Raw genomic sequence first — 24,563 nt, forward strand, 5'->3', positions numbered from 1 at the left:
AATAGGGCTAATGCTTCCAGTGCCTCCCATTAAGGAAAGCATAAGATCATCCCAATGGAATTGATTTTTTATCAGCCAAGTCAGTGAAGCCACAATTATTGCAGCCCTCCTGGGCTGAGAGCTACCAGCCATTTATAGGGCAGCAGGGAGATAAAAACAGCATTTACACATACATATAATCACTTTATTTCTCTATTAAATATTCATTTCCACAGGATTTACAGAGTCCCTGGGCAGCAGCCGCTGCCCGGCGCCTGCTGTGCTGCTGGCAGCTCCCACATGGATGCCGTGGGCTTCACCCAGCACTTAACACTCCTCCTGCTTCTGCCTTCCTGAGCTTCCAGAAGTACTTATTTTATTATTACTATCCTAGCTTTCTTCTTCTACCTGCACTGTGAACCCACTGGTGCTACTATTTTGAATTTCTTTATCCTGAATATCAAAAGTTTTAATGTTATTTTGGCTGTTTCTTAGCTTATGGTGCTCTTGGCCCCACGTTTCTTGGCTGCTGCCTTTCCAAGACCTCTCAGGATCAGTGACAAATGCCTAAATGCCAATTGCCACTCACTGTAATGACCACATTTGTGCTTTTATGGAGAATGCAGGGTATGGCATCACATCCACAACAGTGGGAAAACCCCTTTAATTTCCAGGATGCCACCAGATACCTTAGCAGATGATATCTCACCAGATGATATCTCACAAATCATGTTTGCCCCCCAAATTGCTCTGATCCTTTTTTTTTTTTTCATAGGAACAAATACAGACTTGCAGCTTTGGCCTAAATTAACTAACTGGGATTTATACACAAGCTCAAGAACAAATAGTGATTTGCAGAACGTTGCTAAGCCAAACAGAGGGACATTATTCTCATTATAATAACAAGCTTCTTCAAAGCACAGGAGTCAAAGCAACCCTCGCCCCAGCATTTTGCAGCAGCTGGCTTTGCAGGGATAAATACAGCCTCGTGGGCAGTTCCATCTGCTGGCCCACCAGAAATGGTAACACTGGGAAAAAAAACCCATGAAAACTCCCCAAATCTATGTTTTACTCCAGAGATGACACATTCAGCTTCCCAGCTGGCTTCTAAGTCACTCAGCCTCCCAGATTTATGTGAAATAGCACTTAAAAATACTTTTTACCATTAGCTGGAGGGGGAGAGGGGACAAGACAGCAAAAGAAAGAGCATTTGTTCTGAGACTATTGAGAAGCTCAAAGTTTACTGCAAAGGGGTATAAAGAAACCTCACCAGGTTACACAGCAGAATATCCTGACAGCCTGAGAACAGCAATTTACACCAGAAGTCTCCTGCTCTGAATCCAGGCACTGGATGTGCAGCAGCTCAACACAAATGCCCGAGTCCCTGGTTAGGAGGTGGCTTCAGGTGAACTCAAGCAACATCTGCAACCTGGTTTTGCACCACTAACAAAGCCCATGAAAACACCAATCTCAGACTGCCACAGGACCCATGCAACTGAAGCACCCCACAGTCTTTACATATGACATCCTCTGATGTACAAACACCCAATAAGCTTTTTGCTCCCTCTTCCCAAAAACAGGAGGATAATCAGAAACGAGGTTTTGAAGGAAAGAAATGTTTCTGGGATGCAGTGAAATTAAAACAAAACCAACTGCCAAATCCCTACATACGTGTCTGGGTTCCCTGGAAACATCACTTTTGATTTCAACAGTTTTGGGGCAAGGTGCAGCCTGTGCAAACAAACTTTCTGCAAGCAGGCTAAAAGCAGAGGTTAAAGGTGGATGTTGCTGAGCTCTGCCCTCTGCGGTTGCAGACTGGCTGCAAAGCATGAAAACATGCACATTAAATTCCCCAAATGTTAAGATAAGCAAATATTTATTTGCCACAACTCCGAAGTTACTGCCAAAACCTCTGAAGATGGCTCTGCTGAAAGCATGAAATCCCTCAACAGATCCTGGAACAACTCCGGTCGTTGAGTTTTCTATAGCTGCTGCCCTTTTCCTATGAAAGCATAAATTCTCCCTTAATTGAATTTGACAATTGAAAAGTAAAGAGATTTAAAATAACAAATGGTTCCCCAGCTCTCCCTGCAGCAAGGTTAGAGACACTTAATTGAACTTTAGCTTAGCTGCCAAACCAGAAAACCAACAAATAAGAAAGCACTGGGAATACCTGTGTTTATTAAGTCAGTAACTCATCTTTCTCCAGGAACGGCTCTGCACTGTGAAACTTTTTTCCTCTTTTAATTGCAAAAAAAAGCAAGGAAAACACAAAAACTCTTTGGCACCACAAGAACTGTGGATGTACCTACAGAACTGGCCACAGTAGCCAGCAACAAAAGACCTCTGTAAAAATATCCAGGAGACCAGAGTACAACCTCCCTGTGTGACAGGGGGTATTCCACTTGGGCCATGTCCACATAAACTGGAAATGCAACACGTGCAAGCCAGAAAGCAACTTCAACCCCATATGTCCCAGTTGATGGGATGGATCCTGGAACAGCTTTGGGGTCAACCTTGGCATGATGATGTTAAAAACTGAAAAGGATGCACTGAAAATTACTGGTGGAAGAAAAATGTCTTTTAATGAGAAATGTGGGGCTCAATCTGTTCAGCTTGTCTGAGAGGTAAGTTGATTATAGCATAAAACCCCCTTCACAAAGGAAAACACAGCACCAGAAAAAGGCTTTGTTATCTCTGCAGTAACAAATAAAAGACATCACTGGCTGGAAGCTGAAGACAGGGAAAAGCCAACAAGGAAAGTATTTTTACAGCATGAATCATTCAACTCTCAAACAAGCTATGAAATAGAGCAGAAAACGCTTAAATTCTTGGAGATGCCGTGCGAAGCCTGGATCTCTTCCTGCAGAGCGAAGTGCAGTCAGACACTGTGTGCCCTGTGCTGAGATGAGCAGGTGGAATCAGAGCAGCTCATGGAACACCAGAGTGAGGACAAGGATGACTCAACAATCCCTTCTGGCTTGACTTTCTGAATCACTGTGGAGCCACTAACCCAGCATCTCACGTGGACGGGGAGCAGCACTTATGTAGTGCAACTTGCTCAGCCACAAGGAAATGGAATAAATCTTCCTTTTGAAAGCCAGTTTTCCAAGAAGTTTGGAAATATGGGTAGCATCAAGACGTTCTGATTTTGTTTGAGGCTTTCAATGCAGCTGAAATTGTGACAGATAATAAAGAAGAGTGTGCAGACCCAGGTACCCTCACAAACCTCTCCTCATTCACACTGTTGGCTTGGTCAGACTTTTGTCAAGGCAATGTTAAGGGCAGTTGATTGCAGTAATTTCCCTTCTTTGCTTTCCCATTTGCAAAGTAATTACTGAGGGATATTAAAACACATGAGGGAAAAAACATTCGCACTGAATTTTTTCTCCTCCAAAAATCAGACGATGTTTTCCCAGACAGCATCATAAAGAGCATCTCTTAAGCTACTTATTAATGTTTAAACATGTTTATTTCAAGTGATAGCAGTGCTCTTTGATAAATAATGATCCAGGTAAAATAAAAATAGCTAACAAAGGAAAACAAGATTGTTTGGCTGCTCTTCTGCTCTTCTGTCAAGCCGTTCTCAGAAGTCCAGCAATTAAAGGGGAACGTATCCTTGCTGGAAAAGCTCAGCAAAGTTAACTTCACTCAGTTTTGAGTTAAGAAACCCTCGGAGCTCTGTCCTCCCCCTGGCCTTGGCACACGTGTTGCTTGGTAATTTGGGCAGCAGGTTTGCCACCAATGCCTGACTGTGAAGGAACACTGATCCGCTGAGCCTTTCTTGCGAACAGCAGGGCCACACTCCATGCTCAGCTCCAGCACTGCAGCACCAGGATCTATGTTTAGAGATTCCCTTTAAGAGCTCATTTTGCAAAATACTTGCTCATTTATCACCAACTAACCAGTGATTAAATTATCATATACTTCCATCTCAGATCCTGGTCAGACAACTTCCTTTGCCTGGTCTCTGAATTAAAGGGAGGTATTTTCCTACGCTGGGCAGCAGCTTTATAGGACCAAGAAATCACATCGAGCTCTCACAATGCATTGAAATCTATTTTTATCTTCCCCCAGCAAGTCTCAGCTCTAAAAGGTAGGTGGCTATCAGGTAACAGTAAAACAGTTTACCCAGGGTAGTTCATCCAAATTTTATGACAGATACAAGGCACTTTGCGGAGGTGGCTTAAAGCTATGGATGCTTGTACTGAACTCCTGCAATGTTTGCAATGATTCAAAATGATTTAATGACACATCTGCTTCGGGTTTATGTTTTTCTGAGCAGCAGGATGTTGGAGGAGCGAGTGTATCACACTTCTCTTGTACCTGGAGCCCCACTTCACAATTCCTATGCCAAGGGCAGGCTCAACCCTAGAGAGGCACAGGAGGGAGGGAAGAAGGGATGGATGGATGGAAGCTCTCCAACCCACCCACTGGCCCAGCACAACAGGTTTTGTGGGAGCTCTGGGAACTCCAAGAGCATGGACTGCTGATGACAACCAGTAAGGAGGCAAATATATTAACATATTAATATATTAATATCACAGTGGCGATTTCCAGAGAGCCCTACAAGAACCAGATCAACCGGAACTGAATCGCAGCAGAAGCTGGAAGTCTCCCTAAAGAAAGATCCTGCTGGTTCTGCCAGCACCCCACTGGTTCCCTTAAAGCTCTTTAACAGGGACCTTGCCCCTCTCCCTGCAAAGACAAAGATTCCAGCAGTAGGGCAAATGGTTTAGGAACAGGACTGTATGAAGATTTTGTCTGTAACCACTAACTCCAGTACCAAGTGGTGCAGGAAGGTTTTGTAGAGCACCTTGTCTTCTCCCCTGTCTATACAGGGAGCCCATGTCCTGACACAGCCCCTCAGACACATGTTTAAACTCAGTGCCCAAAGTAGGCAGTGTTAGTCCTGTCTAACTATTGCAGACGCTTGTGCTTTGCCTAAGGCTGATTTAAGCCCACTAAAGCCCTCAAACAAGGCTTGAAATACCATTGCTGCAGCACACAGGATTAATGCTGGTCCTTCTGCAGAGGGGTGAATGTCATTTGCAGAACTGTGTTAATTCCTGATTTGAATTTAGATGATGTTTTTAAATAAGAAACAAGCTCAGAACATCTGCTGGGAATCTGTGACTTGGATAAACCTTACTAAGTCACTAAATACAAGTTACTATTGGAAAAGTGCTCAGACTGCAGTGCTGGCTGTATAAAATTAATAATAACAGTAACAATAATAAAGGAAGATAGGAAGATCACTTCTAGAGAATAATGGTTTCAGACTGAGTATTATGGGCACAGCTGATGTATTCAGAATGGTACAACAGCATTAATAAGCTCTAGATCAGCACACTCGATCAACAAAAGCTCCCTTTCTTCAGGAGAGGAGAAATAGGAAAGGAGAAGGCTCTACCTGGAGTTAGGAGAGGGAAGTCCCTGGGGCAGACTGGGTCAGGACAGCAAGGGTAATGAGACAGCAAAAATCCTGCTGCTGTTGCAGCCAGACTCTCTCAGTGCTGATACTTGGTGTCATGCACCCTTAGTAATTCCTCCTGCAGTCCATGGGTGGTAACAGAGCTCAGGGAACACCAGATTCCCCAGAATTTTGGCATCCCTAACTTGCCAGCATCTTCAGACTGAGCCATCCCGCAGGGTGACTCTGCAGCCCCAAGTGAGTGGTAACTGGAGAGTGATTCCAACAATACCCATCAGTGATGAGCAGTAATAGCAGCATCCTGCCACAGCTCCTGGCTGCCCCAGCAGCACCATCAGACCATGGGACTCTTTCACAGGTCCTGGGTTGTTCTGGATTTTTTTTTTTTTTTAAAGTGTAGGCAGCACTACATATTTATACTGGAGAAAAAAAAAGAAACCAGATGATTTCATATCATCTTACATTGATTACATCTATTTCAAAACAACATGAAACCTTCACAATCATACTTTTCCTTGCACTGAAACGATGAATCTCCAACAAATCTCCCTAAACCAGTGCTGTGTTAAAATAAAAGACAGTTCTACATTTATCTGGAAGGTGGTGGTGGGAAAATCTCTGAAGAGTGGAAAGGAAGTTTGGAATCTTAAACAGGATTAGCACCCAGCCCACATCTTTACATCGCTCAAAGCACAAGGAAGGCTTTCCAGAGAGAGAAAGCAGCAGCTGCACCAAAGAATTAAATTTAAAATACATTTACTTTCAAAGTGGGCGAAAAATGTCTCTTAACTCCTAATCTTTCATATTGAGGACTTCAGTAAAATGGATGTTCTTTTCTTTTAAAAAGTCATGCAATTCAATGTGATCCTTCCTTGCAGCAGGCTGCATCTGTTTTAAATGTTTGCTTTCAAAATGTGAAACCACTCCCTCCTCCCCCTTAATTTTATCTAGAATAATGAATACTCCATTTGCTTAAACATATCCTGAATAGATGACCCTCAGAAAACCAACAATGTTAATGTGGGACAGTCTTCTGCATCCTTTGGGATACATCACATTTGGAAAATGTCACAGAGGGATTTGGTAGCTACAGTCCACCCAGCAGCAGCAGTATAAGGAGGGAGAGGAGCCTGCAGGCAGAATTTAGGGCTGATGTGTGATTTGGGCTGTTTTCCGTGTTTCCTGCTCATCCACCACAGTAAAATTCTCTGAAATGCTCAAAACATAGATGAGTGAAGAAGTTCAGAGCAAAAGAGACTCAAGCAGCATCCTGGGGCAGATCAAGCCTTGCCAAGGAAGGGCAGCATACCCTAAGGAAACTGGGGCCAAGCTTCTGTCTTGGAAAATGCAAATTAATACAGTAAGTGTTAAGAGCAGGAAAGAAGGAAAGTCAGAAAGCATATCTCAGGGCAACATTACTTCTGGGGGTGGAAGCTGTAAAATTCTGCAATTTCAAAGAAAAGAATTTAGCAAGATTTCTAAAATGAGACAGTCTTTTGCAAATCCCACTGAAGAGGGGTACATGGAAATAGTACAGCAGACAAAGGTTGAATAGATACCTATTTTCAGACAAATGGCAGACCACCCCAAACCCCAGCGATGATCAGGAGTGTTGAAGAGCAGCTTACTGCTACAAGTGGCTACAGATAAAGAAGTACCGCCCAACGTTTTTAGAGGAAAGATTAACAACACTGTGATCATATGGAAACACAGAGCAGGGACAGAGCTGGCTGTCAAAGACAACTCAGAGCTGGAGAGGTAAGTGAGCTAATGGTACCAGCATAACCCCAGTGAGTTGCAACGTCATTCCCAATTCCAGGCAGCACGGCAGAGACGTGCCAGCTCAGCCGGCTGAGCAGTAGCTGCGATTCGATCCACCAGCTCCTCTGCTCTTCCTTCACGGGCAGCAGGGACAGAAAACCCCAATGACTCCCTGTGACTGAGTGATCATCTTGATGGCCTGTGGCTGTAGTGCCTGAATTTTCTGACACTGGAAGTGACTGAAGCTCAGACAAAATCGCTTTTAAAATGTCAATTTAAATTCAGTGCTGGGAAACACAAAACCACTCCCAGGGAAGGGATAGCAGTGTTCACTCTGCAAACACAACAATCCTTCAAATAACTTGGAGATCAGGAAAGAAGTCTTGAAAGCCATATGAACAGTTCCCTGTAAACATCAGCCTTATGTTCTGCAATAATTAAGATGAAAATATAAAAATAAGAAGTGTTATGAGATGGAAAGGGAGAACAAAACCAGCAAATAACCGGATGATTCAGACGCACTGAACCCTCGGCCGAGGGTCAGGCTCCGGCTGTGCCTCCCTGGGGCTTTGCTGCAGCTTGTTTAGCTGTACCAGCAATTTTTCTATTGGCCAGGTGGCTTATCCTTGTACATAACTGTAAGGCTTGCACAGAGACTAATAAACAGGCAGGCATTCTGTGGAGAATGAAATACAGATGATCCCAGTGCCACTGGATGGAGCACAGAATGACAGAGGAGGGCGCTCCCAAGTAGGGGCACAGATATCACAAAGAGGGGTGCTGGTGTGGGAAGACAGGAGGGGGGCACAGGATGGTCCTGGACACCCCCAAAAAAATCTCACCAACAGCCACAGAAATGCAGACATTGACAAAACCAGTTTAGGGCTAACAGAATTAGGAGCAAGTATCTGATACATTTAAGATACTCCATGTACAACAAAGACAGCTACAATGTGCAGACACTGACTTCAAGAAAGAACATGTAAAAGCACGCTGGAAAACATATTTCTTATCCCAATTGGATCTTAAAGTGGAGTGGAAGAAACCACCAACCTCCACCTCCTGCTTCTACCAGCAGGAAAAATAAAAGCCTCCATCAGCATCATACCCCTCCTGAAGGCAACACAGGACACAGATGACTCACTGATTTTTTTCTGTAGATTTTTTTAATATTAAGAGCAATCAGGAAGTAGAAATGCTTTATTGCAGGAAAAGGCATTTTTGCATTTATAGAATGGTCAGGAAGGCTAAAGGGAGCTTTGAGTGGACAGTGAGGTGGATTGAGAACTGACTGAACAGCAGAACCCAGAAGATGGTAATCAGTGGCACAGGGTCTAGGTTGGAGGCCTGTCACTAATGGTGTCCCCGAGGGTCCTATACTGGGCCCAGTATTCTTTAACTTCTTCATCAGTGACTTGGATAAGGGGTAGATGACTGACCCCTACTCCATGCTGGTTTCTCCCAGGGAGCAGGGGAAGGGCGAGAAGAGAAAGGCATGGATATTGGGATTTTAGGTGTTTAGCAACAACTTATTGTGAAGAGTTCTTCTGCAGCAGGACTTTTTATTTTCCTTTTCTTTTTCTACAATAAGTAGAGTTAGGCTAACAGTAACCACTTCAAGTGCAACACTACACTAGTTAGACTAGACTTACAAAACATTTAGATTCCTCCACAAGCTCAGATGGCATCAAGGGTGATGGCCAAAGCAGCAGAAGAGCAGCAAGTCTGGAGATTTCCTTATTATTCTAAGAAGGACACAAACTTAATTCCCTGCACTTCACTTTCATTGGTCACAAGGAAAAAAGCTACACTGAGTGCAAGAAGAGATACTGAAACAAAAGAGAATACAATTTCTTAACCCCCAAACCATGACTGACTACACAGGGATGAGAGGCAGACTGCCAGTGTGCCGAGAATGAAGTTCTCTTTCAGGAGGGTATTTGCAATAGCACTCAAGGACTGAAGCTGGGAGATTAGCTGGCTATTTTATGTAAGAAAGATTGCTTGAATAATCAGTTTTTCTGATGTTGCCATGTCTTTTCATTTGTTAGTGTGCAGCATAATTGCTTCTTGTAAAGCTGAATGACTTTAAATTAGATGGAAAGATGGTCATTGCAAAGATAATTTTGAACATTCCCTTTCAAAGTTGTAGGTTTAAAAATATTAGTTGAAATGCAACAGAATAATTAATCTGGCAGCAGTCACTTAATTTGTCCCTTTTTTTTTTTTGTTTCTTCCTTGCTACATGCTTTTAAGTTACCCCAGTATGTTCATCCATGAAAAATGAATAGCAGGGAAATAAATACATTTATCTAATCAACCCCTTACTGGAGCTGAAAGCCTCCAGTACAGTCTAAACTAGTGATTAAGTCCAGATTACATTAAAACAAATTTGCCATGTCACTCCTAATACTTCCACTTGGCAATGATCCAAATATTTTTGTTTGTTTTGATCCTCTCTCCAAACACAGACCAATGTCAGACTCACCCTGGCTGGAGGGGCTTCTGTGCTCATGGGTTGCAGCAGAACCAGGGCAGGTTGCTCGGGCCTTTGTCCGGCTGCGGCTTCAGAACGTCCAGGGGGAAGCACAGGATCTGTTCTTCACCCACCTACAAACTTTCTACATGTAAGTGCTATTCATAACATTTCTCAGTCATGGTTTGATGGCTGCAGCAATCAAAATGACTTTTTCTCACCAGCTGATTCAGCTGAGCTTTATCATTGAGCATTTCTCCTCTCTCTGTTTTACCCCTCTTTCCAAAATTCCTTGCTGTCCCTAGCTCTTCTCTCCCTACCAAAAGGGTTCCCATCTTCCTGAAAGCACCTACCACCCTGACTTCAGGAATTTTGCAGTTGGTATTTACACACCAGGGTACTCAGCAGTGCTTTTTATCTGGAAATGCAAAGCCACTCTCGTTTTAGCAGAGGCCCTGCAGAGCCTGAGGGATGCACCCAGCCAGGAACAGGGAGAAAGCTGCCACAAAAAGGATGGAGGAAGCAAAGAGAAGAGACTCCTGTGTGCCACCTTTGATCGGCAAAGAACTTCCATCCACTTGAAAACTTAAGGAGGGTTCGGGGTCATTTCTTCTTCCCCCAGTGTGCTCTGCTTTCAGCCCGCAGATGATGAGAGCGCTGCTGACGAAGGTGACGCATCGGGGAGAGGAGATTTTAGTAACTGGGGCGGAGGAGAAGAAGCAGCAAGTGGTGAGAGGGGGAGGAAAAGGAGCCTATATAAAGCAGCAAAATTCAAAAACATTAGAAGAGAGAAACGTAAGAGAGAAATGTAAGAGAAAAGTTCGGGGAATTTTGGAACTGCCAGGTACATCATAGAAGCAAACTGAGACCCAGCCAGACATTGAATCAACACTCATCCCATGGATGAAACTCAAAACCAAGATGTGTCCATCCCACCATCTTTCTCAAATGTATGAGGGAATTTTCAGGCCCTCATCCCACTACCCAGTGGTCTCCTGAGGTCTGAAATTCATGAAAAGTGTTTGGAGAACTGGGGTCAATACAGAGTTACAAGATAACGCACTGGGTGTCCCCACCAAAGTACCAAGCTCTATTACAGCTTCTGCTTTTCAAACTGCACCAAAAGAACTAAAACATCACCACATCTTCCAGCACGGCTTTCAGAAACCTGAAAAAGGGGAAAGACTTAACTGTGGGAGCTGATAGATCCAGGAGCCCTTCCTGTAAGAACACTCTGTGGTCTGGGGACTCCTGCCTTGCTCAGCCAAGGCACTCACAGTTTGCACCAGCAGGTACTGAGACATAATAAATGCAGAAACAACTGCTGTTCAATCATGTGTATGAAACAGCACACATAATTAGAGCTGCCTGTATATGCAAAGGCTCAAAATTAAAAGTCAGCAACATCCAGTGCTACTTTTTGATTTTGGCAGGTTTCACTTTCCCACTTGGCATCCTTACAATGTCTTTGGTAAAAGCTAAGATAACAGTCTTGATCATCGAGCACTTGTTTTTTGTAAACACTCATGTGCGTACATCAGATAAATAATCCAGTACCTGCTGAACATTTACTCTCTCTGTGACTGTGCAGAGAATTTTCCCAAGTCCTGCAGGGCCCTCAGTCCCTGGCCCTGGACCTGCATCCCACTCACCCCAGAGCCTGCTACATGCTGGCTCATTGCTCGTGCTAGCGGCTTGTTTTCTCAGCCATTCACACACAGCTTGCTTCCAAGGCTGGCTTTTCCTGGCACAGAGCCCCAAAATGTCTTCCCAAACACATACACTACTGCTAGGAAAGCCATCATGACAGATAATAGCGCTCATGCCAAGTACAAATCATCTTTAACTCTTAAGTTTGTTTTCTGCAATTTTGAAACATAACCAACCACAGGTTCCCAATGTCTGCCTTTGCGAGGGAAAGGCGTGGGGGGAATCTCTTGGATTCATTAAGGCACAAATGTACACACCTCTGTTTAAATCAATTTGACTATTTATGCTAAGCTAGACAGGCTCCTCCTTTGATGGGTTACCCTCTCACCTGTCTCACAGTCAAATCTTTTGGCTGTCCCAAAGTCAAATCCACATTAGCTTTCTGTTTTCACTGTCAGCATTCTGCAGTGAATTCTCCCAAAAGCTATGCCATCCATCCCAAACTTCAACCTAACTCAGATACCCTCAGTCCAGGCACAACTGACTTTGCACATCATTTCCTGAGAAGCCCCTTCTCTGGAGCAGTACAGGTCTAATGGGAATCAATATTCTACAACTCTTTAGGAAAAGTACAAGCTACTTTGAACTCTTAATTAACCCAAAAGACTCAAAATCCAAATCCCCTCCTCCCAGGCTCCCTCACCGAGGGACTTGCTCCTCATCATACACCAAAGACCGGCCGCTCACTTGCAAATTCAGAGCTATCAACTTCTACAGGAATCTGACCTGAACCGAAGTCCCCCCTGAATAAGAGATGGAGAGCAATTTTAAAACACATGTGATTACAAATGCCAGTAAAAGCTAAATTCCCATTCCCACATAAAACTCCCATTTCACTTAAAATAACTGGGGAAAAGGGCATGGCTTTTACATGGCCTCACTAGAGACGGTAGCAAAGATTTACTAGCAGAGGACAGTAGTGAAGTCTTCTTCTTCTAAAATTTTATTGCTCTTACATAATATGCTATCATGCATTTACTAGCACGCTGTGAAGCGCTGTCATAAATATTTAAATGGTGATGACAAAGTAAGAGAGCTGTCGGTGGCTCCTGCGTTTCTGGTTTTCGCTGCTCGCTCCCTTGGGCCCACTGTGAGGGAAGAACTGATGTGAAGAAAATAAAAGTGCTACATGTGAACCAAACCAGATGCATGTACCTGATGTCCAGCAAAGCAAAAGGGACTTCAACTTGTTACTAAGAGGTCTTTCTCCACCAGGGCTTCTTCTGTCATGACGGCCAAGCTCGTCACCAGCAAGGCTCCCCTCCCCAAACGCTCGCCTGACTGCATTAGTTATTACATTTGATAGCTTTATAGCATTATTTGAAGCTTGCTATTTACCCAGTTACACAAGGCCCAGCGGCTTAGAGCCCGCTCTCTTGCCTGGGCTGCAAATCTCTGCAACTACCTCCAAAATAGCCCAGATTTTACGACCCATTAGGCTTAATGATAAATCCTTGGATTTATGTTCTGGGCTAGCGAGTGATGAGGATCAAGGGCTAAGCTTTGATTTATCTGCGGGCCAAGGGAGATGGTTATTTCTATAATTTTATTTTTCTCATCATTTGCCATAATGACTGCAATGCCTTGCTATGACATCATGACAATTTTTACTGTTATCTGCGTCAAAATCAATACTGTACTTGGTCCTTTCACAGCGCTGGCTCTGGTATTTCCTCTCCCAGCAGGATGGGAACACTGCTGGAGCAGTTTTCCATCCCCTGCCCAGCCTGAGCAGCAAAGCCTGCTACAGATGCTAACTTCAGAACCTCCTGGTGCATGAAAGGCAATGGTTTTCAACTTGCAAATACTGCTGGAGGTGGGGCAATGGTCTAGGAATGAAAACTGTTCTGCTTTGAACCAGTTTGGTACATTTGTGGTGCTTTACATGCAATGCCAGTGGTGCCTGGAGTTGAGATAAATTTTGCTTCATTGTGCTTTAAATCCAGAACCATGAAAGAGTAGCCAATACTTTGGAGAGATGCTACTCTCAGCAGGTCCAGTATCTGCATTGATTGCAAACCTCCTGTTTTAACAGTTTCTCTGAAAACCCCAGGCGTCTGGAACCTGGGGAATGCAAGAAAACCTCCTATTTCCTCTCCAAATCTACTTTAAAAGAAATAAAGAGAAAACTAAATGCCCTGTGTTATAGGTAAAGTATTGAGAAATGGCCTATAAGGACCACAAATGTTCATGCAGCTCTGAGTTTCACACTTGCCTGGCTTTAATGTGCTCATCACAAGGGCAGGCACTGAACTTTCTAGAGCGGGCCCAAGGCTGGTTACTGGTTTCAGCAAGGACAGGTGGGTGCACCATGGAATGACAGGGAGAGAGACTGGAAAAAGGTTAAGGAATACCACAATACTACAAGGCTAATCGCACCTCCAAGTTATTTTCTTCAAAGATTATTACATCCTTTTGACCATGCTGTACAGATACACTAGGACTACTTGAGTAATACTAAGAAAGGACAGAAAAAGTAAACATTAAAGGGCAAATTGTGAGCAGCTCAAATTTACAGTGTGAAGCAGATGCCTCATACAATAAAGGGAACTTGTCAGGGAAATGGAGCATTATCCAATATCTGTCTTGATTGACAGCTTGACAGTCTTTCCCCCATTTAAAAAAAAAGTCTTTAAAAAGCATTAGTTAGCAATTATCACCAATTTTCCTATTAAGGAAATTTTCCATGGAAAAATAGCTAGTTTAATTTCTAGCTAAATCAGGACAGTTGACTGTTTTTCTTCCTCACACAGAATTGGAAATTGAAGGGAAATAGTGAGATGCTGTCAGATCAGTACCAGAGCAAAGTAAACAGGAAAGGAATAAAAATGGCAAAAGCTTTGGAACAAAACCCCACAAAACCCCTTTAATCCTCAGCTGAAGATCTCTCACAAGAAGCAGCACCAGGTTGTTGTGCAAAAAAAATTGCAACAACAAAATACTGTGGACCAAGTCCTACCAGATGCTGAGGAAAAAGTCAAAAACGCTCCTTCAAACATAAGTTTGTAGTAAATGTGAGCCACAGAGGTACCAGGTTTTTCCCATTACACACACAGTACTAGGGATCCATTGCACTGATGAGGTCCAAATTCAGACTGGATTGCCCAAGAAGAAAGAAGCCCTGGCTTTAACTTGAGTTCATGAGAAGAGAAGGCATCTGGGTGACCTAATTGGGACCTTCCAGTACCTGAAGGAAGCCTATAAAAAAGATGAAAAGAGACTATTTACAAGGGTATGAAGTGAGAGGACGAGGGGAATGGCTTCAAACTGAGTAGGTTTAGATTAACTGTTAGGAAGACATTCTTTACTGTGAGGGTGGTGAGGCACTGGCACAGGTTGCACAGAGAAGTTATGGATGCCCCATCCCTGGAGGAGTTAAAGACCAGGCTGGATAAGGGCTCTATCCCAGGGCCCTGAGCAACCTGGGACAGTGGAAGTTGTCCCTGCCCACAGCAGGGGAGTTGGAACAAGTTGATCTTTAAGGTCCCTTCCAATCCAGGTCATTCTGTGAGTCTATTCCACGATTCATTACAGCAAACATTTCTCTTGGAAGGTAGCACGCCTGCTGACAGGCAACACATTCCATATTCCTCTCCCCAAAAAGAAGAAAAAACATCCACTTATTGCTAGCCTGTTAAGAGACTGTAATTCACTTTTCAGCTAGCAATGCTTCTGAACCAGTGTTTAAATTATTTACCTCATGCCTTGTACTTCTTAAGTACTCAAAAAGCCCTATGTAGTCTCCCTGCGAATCTTGACAGTGCTAAGAGTTGGTCCTCAAAGAGACTGGATAGAGAAAGCACTGATGTGGGATGGATGTTGCATTTTCAGTAGTTTCAGTACTGTATCTCTAATATAACAGAAAATGAGAGACATGCTTGAGTCCCTCATAAAAGCCCTGCCTCAGTAAAGCACTTTCCTTGCTTTCCAGGACCAAGACTCAACTCCCGTCTCCACCCAAGTGAAGGCTTCTTCTGTCTCACCCCTAGGAATAAATCCTCCGCGGCATTCAGGCACATGGTTTTGCACGTGTTTCCCCAGGCAGTCTTTAGGGTATGTATTACACCATCTGCTTTAAACCGAGCCCTGTCATCAATACTCTGTTTTGGCAGGAGAGCTACTGGCAAAAACCACTTTCCTTCATTGCCAACCCCTCCCTGACTTCCAGTAGGACAGGGCTCTTTCCATCCAGCCACACGATTGTAATAACAGACATCCATACATAGGATTTTTCTAATTTGTTTGCGTTTTTACTTCTCATCCTTCATTTACTGTCCTAAAAATGTCAGAACAGAGAGCAGAACTTAAAAGGCAATCACCACCTGCAAGCATTGTAGCAATCCTAAACTATTTTGGCAGCCAGGCCTTTCTCAGCACATGCTGATGGGGCCTATATCCCTCATGCTGGGAAGATGCAACGCAGTCCCCAGCTTTTGGCTGCTTCATTTCAAGCTCCTACATAATAACAGGAGCACCCTTTTTATTTCCTAGGTTTCCTAGAGCAGCCAATGGCTTAGATTACAGTCATTGCCTTGGCACTGGAGCACTTTCCAGTATCACACCAAGATTCATGTTTCCAACATAAAATCCCTGATAATGCTGCTTCCCCAAACCCTGTGGCACATCCCATGACATGGATGGTGCCTCCCACCCAGCCACCCCACTGACAGCATCATGCTCCACAAACTTCTTTAACATTCCAGGCTCAACTGCAGCTCAGCCATGGAATTCTCCACCCTTTGATTATTTTTTCCCTGTGACAAAAAGCTTAAATAGGAAGAAGGTCTGTTCTTTGGAAGGGAGGAGTTCAGTGTGTGCAACACAGACAAATTCACGTACCATTATTCTTTCCCGCATGCTTCAAAATCTGGGATAGAGGCACAGCTCAGGGCGCATTTACTTTGTTCTCATCTCACTCTCAGGGAAACCTTCCTACCTCTTCAGCCTAGAAAATCACCCTTTACTGTAAAACACAAAACCAAATACCCTCCAAATCCAAGTGAGAAATGCTACAAATCTGTTGCCTTTGGGTCTTTACACGCAAGTGAGAGAAGTTTAATACATGCAAACCCAGGTTTCTGTGGTCTTGGCAGGATTTGGTTGAAAAAGTAAATGATTTAAACATTCTGACAGTTTACCTGCATTTCATGAAGTGTCCTGTAACAACCCTTTTGAACTATACCTCGTTTCTATGTCCTTCAGTTGTATCTTAAGAGTCCTTCTGTGAGTAGTGTATAAAAGATGCATCAAAAATCTTTTACATTTATTTCTTTACATGGCCCAAACAAACAACATGGCATTAAGAATTGTTTTCAAAATCCTGTAAAGTACTAAAAGCCTCCTGAGACGGATCAAGCCTCTCCAGCTCACAGAGTTCTGCACCTTCGGAAAAAATTAAAACTAAACACCTAAGGTGCTTTTCAAAAGCAATTATCATAATCCCTGCTGTTACCCAGAGGGAAGCAGTGGCACGCAGAGGTTAAATAACTTCTTGGAGGTGGCTCAGTGAGCAGCACAGCTGGGATTAGAGCCATCGCGCCTCCTGACTCCCAGCTCCAGGCTCAGCCCAGCACCTTAAATAGCTGCAGTGCAAGTCATTAGCTCAGTCCTCTGAGCATGCATCTAGCTTGGGGAATGGGAAAGCTGGAGTTTAACTTAATAATACAAAACTTTCTATAGAGAATCCCCAGAAAGAAGCCTTAAATTTTAACAGCTCTGACCTGACCAACCCGTATGAGGGAGGAGGGAAAAGCCACTGGGCAGATTTTACTGCCACCAGTTTGGGATGAGTGAATTATTCATACGCAGCAGAGCGTGTCATAATAAAAGGTTTATAGGGGCTATCACCAGGATCATTCTTATGGCATTTATTCATTCCAGTTTTCGTTTGCTGGCATTTCTTTTGTCCTCCCCTTTGTCACCAGGATTCTCTCCACCCTTCCCTTTGTGGGGTACCTTAACTTCTAAAAAAACAGCAACATTTCTGCTGAGAGCGGTTTAGTGACATGGCACATTTTTATTTACATTGTTATTTTGCATTTCTGTGTACTTCTACAGGGATAGCTGACACATGTGGTTTTCCCCCATCAGAAGGGACTGTGTATGTCTACTTCCACTATTCCCTTGCCTACAGCTGCAGTATCTCTTTTATTTCTTTAGCTGCCTCCAGCAGGGAACAATAAATCTAAAACACAGTCAAAAAAAGGACAGTCAGAAAAAGGAAAAAATCTCTAGTGCTATTTTTGGCACCTAAGTTCTTTGGCTTAACCTATTTTTGGAAGAGCATCTTTGTTCAGCAAATTCAGAACTCCCAGCCCTGTGACACCGGGGCAGCGTGTCCCGCTGCAGGCAGAGCTGTTTGCTGGCAGCAACCTCTAACGGCAGAGCAAAGCCAGGAGAGCCCAGAAGGAAAATGATGGGAGACAGGACTTCACTTCAACTCTCCATCACTTTGTGCCTCTGAGCAAGTCACACCACCCCTCCCCGGTGCGCTCTGGCCATGCTCATGCTGGCACATGGCATATGCACAAACAGGATGGGTGCACCCTGTGCCGTGGGCTCCACAGGGTGAAAATAAGGCTTTCTACCTGCCCTCACAGCTTCCAGCCCTTCCAGGACCCCAGTTTTGGTGGTTCATTAAGTGTAAATATTAACTGGTATCTACAACTCATGTTTTAATCAAAGCTTTGCTTAGGAGATACGGAAGGTCGCAAATGGGGAACGGCAGGCCTGAAGAGCTAAACTTGATTCACATATTTCTGCTTTGCTGATTTGGTTTCAAAAGATATTCAAGCTCTGTATCTGAAACAGTTATTACCTTTGTACTTCCACCAGCTGCACCTTCCAAAAGTTGCAGCATTCTCACATGGCCCAGGGGAAAAAAAAAGTTGGAAAAGATGAGAAATAGCTGAGTTGGTATGTTGTGGCTGGCTCTGCCTGATGCAATGGGAGCACACATTTCTCACACCACTGCGCTCACAGGCACCACTTGGAAAGGGATAATCTTGGAGCCCTGTAAGGCATAAGACTTGGTTTAAAGCTGGGATTTTGTGCCAGGGCTTTCAACAGGCATGGCTGAACCACAAGAGAACCAAACACTGCAGCTGGTTTTAGACCAGAAGCCTTGGCCACAGTCCTGCCCTTTGAGTTGCTTCTCTCCGGGGGAAAAAAGCAAAAAGAGCAGAAGGAAACATTTAATTGCAAAGAAAATACTTCATTTTCTTTGTCACAGGGACAGCCCTCCAAAGGCAACATTGAGTCCTCCTGGGCTCGGTGACATGCAGGCTGAAACGCCAGCACTAACAGCCAGGTCCCCAGTGAATCTCTGTGGCCTAATGGATTAAAGGCTTAATTAGAGTTACCTGAACATTAAATACCTCTAAAGTGCTCTGAAATTTGCTCCAAATGGGTGTGTGGGGAGTTGCCTTTTAAACGGGCTCAGAACTAACCGGGATTCTGTGCACAGTTGTTAATGGTTTTGAATCATTGCACTTTTCAGCTTTTCCCTGATAATAAAGCAAATACAGCTGTGCATCAGGCAGTGCTCTGGCACACCTCATCACCAATCACAGTTGAATTTAATGGGGGGAAATTATCTTAAATATATCAAGCTTTGTATCTAGAGAGAAGAAGGGTACTCTATGAAGCTCCTACTGAGCAAGACACAAACCTGTAGCAGACACTGGAGAAGCTACAAGGGAAGATGCAATTAAAACCAAGGCTCTATTGGTCATGTCATCCATTTTTTAAGCAAATAGTTGTTTAAAACACATTTCAGGCTTCAAATAGCTATTGAGGACAGCAAGACTCTATGTTTAGGAGATCAGAATTAATGGTAAAATTAAAGAGTATAACTGGAAGATGGTAGAAAGTGTAGACCCTACAGGTGTGAGGGTATCAACCACCTGAAGTCTCCATTATCCTTTCTCTAGTTTCACCTGGCTGCAACCACACACCATTCCATCCTGACAACACAGGTTTTGCCCAGCTTTCACCAAAACCTGGAGAAACCTGGCCAAACCCTGCAGCAGATCCAACAAACCAACTCCACTGACTTCAGCAAGGAGCAAAGCAGACAGCCCCAAAAACGCCTCCAGGATGGCCAAACAGCACCATGACTCAGCAACGCTAATGCCAGGAGTGGGATGTCCCGAGGAGGTATTTAAAAGAGAGGTTTTGTTTGAGATTTATGATTCTGAACCTCTTCAGCTGTTGTACCCACACACACCTGTTGGCAGTTTCAGCACATGCCACACAGCAAACTTGTGTCTGTAGATTTTGCAAAGTAAACCGGTAAAACCATAGCCAGTTTATGTATTTGAACGAGCAGATGCCAAACACTTCAGATTCCTAATTGGAGCAGCTTCAAAGCAGTAAATGGATTTAGGTGTCAAATGTGAGGGTGATCAGAGAGGAGAAGCAGAGATGCAGGCGCTCTTCTGTTCTGTCTTTCCAGTTCTTTTTTCCATCAATCCCTGAAATAGCTAACACCTGGACCCCAACAGATCTGGGCCAGCATCACCTCTTGGGCTTCTGCCACGAGCTGGAGATCTCCGTGATCTCAGCTTTAAACCCAGACTGCATGCCCCAGCTGATGTCAATGAGATCAGTATGTCTCCCCTATTTCAGCAGCAAACCTGGGGTCAGAGGCAACACCAGTGAGATAAAGCAAAACTCAGACTTGTGAGTAACTACCACAAGAAGTTTGTTCCCAGCTGAATGACAGCAGGAGCTGATGCTGGGGAGCAAATTTCTTACACAGCATTGTACTTCCCAAATATTAGTTTTCAAAGTAAGATTACATTGGCAAATAATAACTGGGAAGTAAAACGTTTTGCAGGAACTTTGCTTGTTACACACTTCCATCTTAGAATCAGCCACTGGGATGCCGAGAACTCACTGAAAGTCAAACACTGACTCTTACTGTGACTATTCACGATGGATGAAGACATCCAGGAAAAAAAAACCCAACCCAAACAGAAAAGCCACTGGGAAGCAAAGAGAGGTGCCAAAGTAATAAGGGAATCAAACGAGCAATGGGATTTGCTAGGTCTGGCTCCACAGGGGGGTGCCAAGGGAATTTGCCGATGACTCGTAACAGGGCTCTCCACAAGAGGCCTGCTGGGGTCTCTCTGTGGCACCGCTTCCCGGGGCGGAATGACTCCTGAGCCGCTCAGTTAGGCACGGTTCAGCAGTCGCTCCAGCTGAGGACACGCACACACCGTGACTGATGAGCCCTCACTTCCTCAGAGTGAGGCTGAAACACTACAGAGGTGTGTAACAGCATCCAGAGCTCCTGCACCACGGGGAGGTGGGACTACGGCAGACGGTCTCAAATCATCTGATGAAAATTAATCTCAGCTAGAAATTATGGTCTCACCGAGATCAAAACCATTTGGAAAGATGTTTGAAGCAGGAGAAAGGAAAAAGTTTAGCTTCAGCACTCTCAACATGAGAGTAAGTCTTTCCTTTGATTAAAATAATGCTTTTACTCAATTTATCTCAAATTAATGCATTTGATAGCGTAAATACACAATTCCACACTGAACAAAGACCTTTCATCAACCTAAAACGACCTACAGCCAAAACAAAGTGACTAAAACACAGAAATAGGCAATAAGAATAAGGTGAATCACAATAAGTAACTCCCAAAGCTTTACCTGGCACAGCAGCAGCTCCGAAACCAGTGCCCTGCCCCAGGCAGCCAGGTCCCTCATTCCCACCTGAAAACCAGGAGAGCCGCTGCTCACCACGGGGGGATCAACACATTTGTAATCCCCATGTAGTAGAAACAGCAACGCATCAGCAAGAAAAAATGAGCAACGGGGCCATTCTGTGAACCTCAAACTGAAGCACAGGAGCTTCTACAGCTTCACAGCCTCACTCCTGGGGGTGCAGACAGCAAGGGAGCCCAAGAGTGGCACTACATCTACTCGCCTCCTCAGTGAACAGCCGGAGCCATCCCCCAACACCTCCGGATGCACCTCCACATGACAAGAGCTCTGTCCCCGGCAGCGGCAGCGATGCTCACAGCCACCAACACCGGCTGTCACAGCGGGCAGGGGAGCACGGCCCCCTGCTGCAGCCCTGAGCAGGTTATTGGAAGTCTCACGGTACAATAAAGGCAATAAATTTGGAGCAATGACTCCTTAAGTGCTGTCTGGGCAGCGGGGACCACCGAGATCTATCTCAACACAGGTACTAACTCATTTCCTTCATTTTGCAAATGCTAAAGCATATATTTTTTTTTTTTTTAATGAAAGGGAAAGGCTACTAGCAGAGTAGTCTCACTGCTGGCCCCTCTCAAGTTGGTGGGAATTTTATCCTTACTGACAAAGACAGCCCATTAGATCTAAAACTGAATATTTTGGGGGAAAAAAAAAAAATCCATTGTTTCTTCATGTTAACAGAGGGCTGGTACGTAACAAAGAGGAAGAAAGGCAGCCCGCGTGCTTCTGGCGGGTTGGTAAAAAATTCTCAAGGTCTGATCGATACCATGAAAAAAACATCTCTCCTGGCCTGAGGCTGGAGCGTTATTCAAGCACGGCAGCCACTATACAGCTCATTTTCTTTAGCTACGATGATCCGAGGCTCATGAACACAGGAAAAAGAGCAGAGTCTATTGCAGGCATTTCTAACCCTTTATATGAGGGAAGAAAAAAAAAAAAAAAAAAAGACGGAGCAGAGGTATAGAGGCGCGTGTAGGAGCATTTCCAGGAGCGGCTGGCTCTACGGCTCTCTGGGCACCTGCTTCCTGAGGGAAACCCAAAAGCACATCATATTCACGGAAAGTTGGGAGCAACTTCTGGGGGGGGGGGGGGGGGGAAACGACTAAAGGCAAAATGTCTTTAAAAAAAAAAAAAAAAGAAAAAAGAAAAGAAAAGCCATTGTTGGGGAAACCCCGGCAAGCTATCTAAAGCAAAACCACCTACGGCGACCCTTAGGAGAGGAACCCCGGAGCCCCCGGCTGCCCTACGCCAGCCGCCCCTGGCAGCGCCCGCGGCTGTGCCCGCTCTGCACAGGTGCGGACCGGGATGCCCGGGCCGTGCCTTTGTCTCCGGGCACCGGCCGCTGCCAGGACGCACAGACAGGCGGCCGCCCGGGCTGGCGGGCAGCGCCGCGGCCCCGCAAGGTCGAGCGTCCGCCCGGGCAGGGGCGGCCGCCGCCCGCTTTCCCCGGGCGGATCCCCGCGCCCCCGGCCCCGCCGCCCCTACCTCGGCCGCCGCCGTCACGCCGCCCCCAGCGCCATGTTCCGGCTACATCCGGGCCGCAGCTCCGCTCGGCTCCGCACGGCGCGGCCGCAGGTGCCACCGCCCGCCCCCCGAGCCTAGCCGAGCCGAGCCGCGCCGAGCCGAGCTGAGCTGAGCCGGAGCGGCCGCGGCGCCGCCCCCGCGCCGGGCCCGCAGCCCCGCCCCGCCCGCGCCTGCCGCCCGGAGCGGCGGGGCCGGGCTGGGCCGGCGAGCGGGGAGCGGCAGCTGCGCACCTGCCCTGACATCTGCCCTGGGGCTCTGTGTGCCCGACCACCCGCCCTGCGCACCGCCGCCGCGCCGGGCGCCCACCCATGTCTGCGCCAGCCGAGGCACCTGCGCACCCACACAGCCGTGCCTGCGCCAGCCAAGGCACCCGTGCACCCCTCCACCCGTGCATGCACCAACTTGTGCACCCACCCGCGCACTCATACATCGCCCACCTATTCCTGCATCAACTCATGCACCTGCACACCCACACGCCCATTCCTGCACCAGCCAATGCACCCCTCCACCCACGCGTGCACCAACTTGTGTGCCCACCCACGCATGCATGCACCCATATATCACCCTCCTATTCCTGCATCAACTCATGCACCTGCGCACCCACACACCCGTTCCTGCACCAGCCAAGGCACCTGCGCACCCACCCACTCATGCACCAACCAATGCACCCATGCATGCACCCACCCGTGCACTCATACACCCATATATCAAACCACCCACACCCAATTCATGCACCACTTCACCAACACATCCACCTGCCCATGTACCAATCTACACTCCAATCCACATCCATCCATCTACACCCCAACTCTGCAACCACCCACCCACTTCCTTTTGCACTTTGACTTCAGTTATTACATATATATCTATATATATCTTTTATATAAAAACAACTGTGCCAACATGTTTTGTTACCTGTAAGCTCTCCCCAGACAATGTACAGGTGCTATGGAACAAATCTGGTTAAGGCAAGTGATGGAAGGAAGCAATCAGAGGACAACAGACAAACCCCATCTATCCCATCTAATTTTGGTATATTACTGCTGGCAATTTGTGGCTGCCTCTGAAAGCTGCTCTAAGTTTACATTTTTATAAAATGTTCCATAAAAAAGATTAAGATTGCCTTTAATAAAGGTAGGTACCCACACTTCCACATGCTAAATCAGTAGGGAGATGACAGTGTGTGCTCATGGATGACCATAAACGATCCCTGTCAGGAAACACAGAGCATGGACAGCAAAGTGCTTTTCAGAGGCACCTGCAGCAGAAGCTCTCTGGGAAGAAAAGACCCAAAGCCAACTTGATTGATTCAGCCCTGCATGGGAGAGGAGTGATTTCATACTTAATGATGTTGAATTGCACATCATTTCTAGTTTCTTTGATGCTGTTTGCATTAACATGCACTCTGTATGGCAGGAGCAGAGAGGATTCGACAGGAACAGCTTGAAGATAAAGGTGCATTGGAGCTGTGTGGGGTGGATGTGCTGGGCCAGGCAGAGGGAGGTGCAGAGACTGAGGCTTTCATGGCACTAAGGCACCTGAGGTCTAAATAGGTTTTTGCACATATGAAAAACCCTACATTAAAGACAGCAAAAAAAAAAAAAATCCCTCAGAAACGTGCTCTTCCATTACCTGTAGTGTTTGCTTCTACCTTCTTTATGCTCCCCTCAATCAGTGCTCTACATAATGCTGTGACATGAAAGGAGCTCCCTTGGTTCCTGACAGCACACAGTGCCAGTGTTTGCTGGGATGGCAAAGCTCCTGCTCCAGCCTCAGCACCTGCCCACGGCAGCTGTGGGGCAGCACCAGCACAACGAGGGGCACTCTGCTTTCTGGGAGGGAGACTGGGCACAGACAAACCCAGCCCAAAATACGGCATAAAGTTATTCAAAAGGCCTGGACCATAATTTTGACCTCCTAGATGTGAAATTCAGAGACAGGCTGGCTGGGG

The 24,563-nt window shown here is 45.5% G+C and overlaps 1 protein-coding gene across 3 annotated transcripts in view; it reads right to left on the minus strand.

Moving 5' to 3' along the window:
* The window catches only part of PAK5 (p21 (RAC1) activated kinase 5), an 87,576-nt gene extending 64,874 nt beyond the window's left edge, over positions 1–22,702 (minus strand). The window contains exons 1-2 of one of the 3 annotated variants that reach the window (XM_069008976.1): positions 22,574–22,702; positions 21,020–21,082 (exon numbers count right to left, since the gene is read on the minus strand). The gene's annotated coding sequence lies outside the window, so the exon portion shown is untranslated. The remainder of the gene's footprint in view (positions 1–21,019; positions 21,083–22,573) is intronic. The other 2 variants (XM_069008974.1, XM_069008973.1) reach the window with 2 other exon arrangements.
* Positions 22,703–24,563: the final 1,861 nt, after the last annotated feature.

The sequence above is a fragment of the Aphelocoma coerulescens genome, chromosome 3 (assembly GCF_041296385.1).
Source record: "Aphelocoma coerulescens isolate FSJ_1873_10779 chromosome 3, UR_Acoe_1.0, whole genome shotgun sequence".
NCBI classification, from domain to species: domain Eukaryota; kingdom Metazoa; phylum Chordata; class Aves; order Passeriformes; family Corvidae; genus Aphelocoma; species Aphelocoma coerulescens.